This window comes from Lycium ferocissimum, unplaced genomic scaffold, assembly GCF_029784015.1.
Source record: "Lycium ferocissimum isolate CSIRO_LF1 unplaced genomic scaffold, AGI_CSIRO_Lferr_CH_V1 ctg1426, whole genome shotgun sequence".
NCBI lineage: Eukaryota > Viridiplantae > Streptophyta > Magnoliopsida > Solanales > Solanaceae > Lycium > Lycium ferocissimum.
Window position 1 is genome coordinate 134,529 of NW_026715354.1, and position 4,100 is coordinate 138,628.

Below are 4,100 nucleotides of genomic sequence, written 5' to 3' on the forward strand. Positions count from 1 at the left end.
ACTACAACTTTCGAGAAGATGGTGCACAAGATTGGGATGCGAAGATTCAAATTTTGAATTGATGTTCTCATCAGGGGGAGTTAATACGTACCGTATTCTTTTTCCCTTAACCAAGATTTTGTCCCAGTTGGGTTTTCCTGGTAAGGTTTTTAATGAGGCAGCCAAAATGCGTATTGTTAGAAATGTGTACTCTTTTCCCTTCACTAGAATTTTTCCCACTTGGTTTTTTTCTAGTAAGGTTTTAATGAGGTACATTATCTGTCAGATAGACATCCAAGGGGGAGTGTTAAAAATATTATTTATTATTGTGGATGTTTAGGAGAAAAATTAGGGTTAGTGACTTTGGGATCGAGTCAGTTTTCCCCTATAAAGATAGAGGTTCTCCTTCATTGTAAATTCATCCCTCAAGAGAAATAAAAGAATTCTCATCTCTTCTCTCTTTCTCTACAATATTCTTGTTCTTGTTTTATTATTTTATAACATAGAGGCATTTTTGTACACTTTTCCGGATTAAAAATAGCAAACCATGCTATTCGTGCCACTTTCACATATTTCAAAAGTTCAGGTTTATTTTATTTGTCTAAGTCAACTTTTGAGTCATGTTTTAATCACTAAACAAACTCTTAACAACTAATCTATGATTCTTTCTCGCAATTATTATGCCTGAATTTTCTATTGGACGATTCTCATAGATAAAAACTGTATTTGGTTAGCATCAGGTCACCTACTAATTAACGTATTAGCATAAGATTATTTTATACATTTAATTTGGTCTTAAGTATGACTCTGAGGACGTTCATCATGCTTCTTCAAACTAGGCTGGGGTATTACATTTTTTGCTTCTCTTTTTTGTTACAAAGTTGCAAGAAAGAGGCTTGAGAAAATGTTTCAAACACACATTAATAGTTTTTTTTTGGGATATTTTCAATAATATAAGATCCAACATAAAATATTACATTCACATAGGCATATTTTTAGCACGCACAACTAATTTTGCAACTTGTTTATACACACGATATACATTGCACAATATTATACACTTATTGTAGACAATGTATCAACCTTGTATAAAAGGGTATAATAATATATAAGAGGTGTTTATACACACTTCTACACTGTTATACAGTATTATATAAATTTATACAAAAATTAGGTTTCGTCTCCTACGAACTTCATGCACGAAACTTCATCCGAAATAGGCCAAATCTTCATCGAATAGCTTCAAATTTTAACTACAACTTCCAAATGACACCCCAACGAACCACAATCACTAATTTATTAAAAAATCTCAATAAATTACAAAACCCATTGGCAACTTCAACCATCTCGACTTTACCTGGTTGTTCAAATCAAACTCAAATCAACAAGGGGGTAAATCGAAATGGAGATGAAGATTGGTTTGGTTTGGTTACCGTGCTCAACAGTGGTTTGGTTGCCGTGTTTTCAGCGGAGAAGATGAAGGTGACTCTCCCCGTCTATTTGTTGTTGCAGCTAAAGCGGGTAATTATTTTTCCTTAAGTATCATACTGTCTAAAAATCCCTTTCTTTTTTCCTTTTTCAAAATGGGTTAATTGCACTTTTAGTCCCTCAATTATTGGTAATTCTAATTTTGCTCCTTGTAATATCTAACTAAATACATTTAATCTTCAATTAAATAAAATGTGCCATTTTAATCCCTCTACTTATGAATATTCATAAATTTTCAGATGTATTAAGCGTTCCATTGTTTAATTACTCATGTATTATGTTAAAGATATATCGTTTTTCCATATTTGAGGGTAATTTACTTCTAAAAATAGTCTAAGTGTAAAATGTTTTCTATATAAAGGGATCAAAAACAAAAATTTTAATTAATTAAATGTTAAATGTGATGAGTCATATTATAACAAAGACTAAAATTTGAATTTATCAATAGTTGAGGGACCAAGCTTGTTATTCTCCCTTTCAAAACGCAATGAGCTCGTATCAACTGATATTTTGATTATGTTAATTGCCTATTTGACAAAAGATTCATATATGGTACTCCCTTCGTTGCAATTTATGTGATATTTTTTGCTTATCGAGATTCAAACTATGTGAATTTTGATCAATATTTTAATTTTTTTTTAAATCATTTTGATATGAGAAGAATTACAACTGATAGTAATTTTCGCATAATTTTTTAATATCTAACTTTTAGTTATAAAATATTGAGTTTATTTAATCGAATTTAGCTTTAAAGATAAATTAAATTTACTCTCAATAAACGAAAAGTGTCATATAAACAAGGAGAGAGTAAATTGTAAAAGTTTGCAATATGGGCGTTTCCGTAGAATTATGTAATTATGGTATGAATCCAGCCTAGTTTGAAGAAGCATTGTCATTGTGACAGATGGCGTCATTGTTATCATGATATCATGATAGATGACGTTTTGTGAGATATTATCTCCTTTAGGTTGATGAATCTCGCGATGTTTTTTTCATTAAAAAGCATCTCTCACATTTTCAAAGTCATATTTATTGTCCATACACCCCACGTCTACTAGAATAAAATGACTCTTAACACCAAAAAAAAAAAAAAAAAAAAAAAAAAAAATAGACTCCGACCAGAATAAACTCTATCCCTTTTTTATTGAAAATTCCATTTCTTTTATTAAGATTTAAGTTGCTACATTGCTGAAAACCAGTTGTCAATTTGTCATTCAGATTCCATAGGTATATATAAGCTGAATTTTATCAAAAGATCAAGTAAATTAACTAACTAACAATTTTCTATTTTAAAATACAATCAATTAATTTCTACTGCAGAAGTTAACTACTTTTCCTAATCAAGTTGTTTACTCATTCCGGTTGTTGGACCAAATTGATTTTATTCCCACATTTGACTACTAATTGTGACGTTTAAGAAGTTGAAAACACTTAGTTTAAATAAAGTAGTTCTTTTAGTTGCATAATTGATCCGTAATTACTATAATGAATAAAGTTATGGATTAGGTTGTCAGTTCAAACCTTGGGTAGTTTCGCTATGTTTAATTAATGTCCGACCACATATTTTAAATTCCACTTTAACCTAGGAAAAATGGCTAAAATAACACCTAAACTATGGCTAAATTTACAGTTACATACTCAAACTTTACGGGGGTCGTATTACCCCCGACTATTTTTTTTAATGCATTTCTTTGATATTTATCGGGGGAGTTGAATAACAAACCAAATCTTTTAATGTCGTTTGCATACACACAACGAACAAAAGGCACACGGGTTGGTCATTTTCAGTCCATTTCACTTTGAACATAACAAAAAATCCTCCTTCACTCTTTGATTTTTCTGTAGGGAAATCAGCTTATTCTTTTCGAATTTAACCTCCTCATTTACTATATTATTCCATAATTGAGTCTTGCCTTCTGTCTTGTTGGGTTTTGGTTCTATCTTTCCAGAGATTTGAAAAGTTTTGTGGTGTCACATAACTGAACAATCGAGTTAATGAACCACGGGAAACAACCATCCAAACAGAGGGTAAGCATTTGTAGGTTAGGGTTCACGTTCTCGACAAATATACAGTGAAATGAAGGGTTTTATCAGAGTCCGGAGCCTAAATGGCATAAATTTGCCACAAAAAAACCAAAAGGGGTTGCCCTTTCCACAATAAATCAAAAAGGGTTTATCGTAGAGGGGGCAACGTTTTCCACAAAAAAAAAATTGTTAGATTGGAATTAAAAAAAATTATATATGTTTGTCAAGCAAAACGTTGGCTGGCCAACGTTTTACAAAATAAGATTTTGCAAAAACGTTGGTCACCCAACATTTTACAAACTAAAGTTTTTTTTTTATTTTTTTATTTTTTTTATTTTTTTTTATTTTTAAGATGAGGTATCTTTTGATTTTTCCCTTTTAAAATTTCAGTGAAGCTTTCTCTTAATTCAAACATACATCACAAGTCATATAATAATTAACTCAAACAAATATTCTAACTCTAACCTTTCATACAATAATTTAAAATGCGTTTTCTAATATGTGAACATAAAAAAAGAAATACTAAAAATATAAGTTAAATAAACGTCACTACACATTAACTGAATAGTAAATGTTAAATTAAATACATAATTAAACACCACAAGACA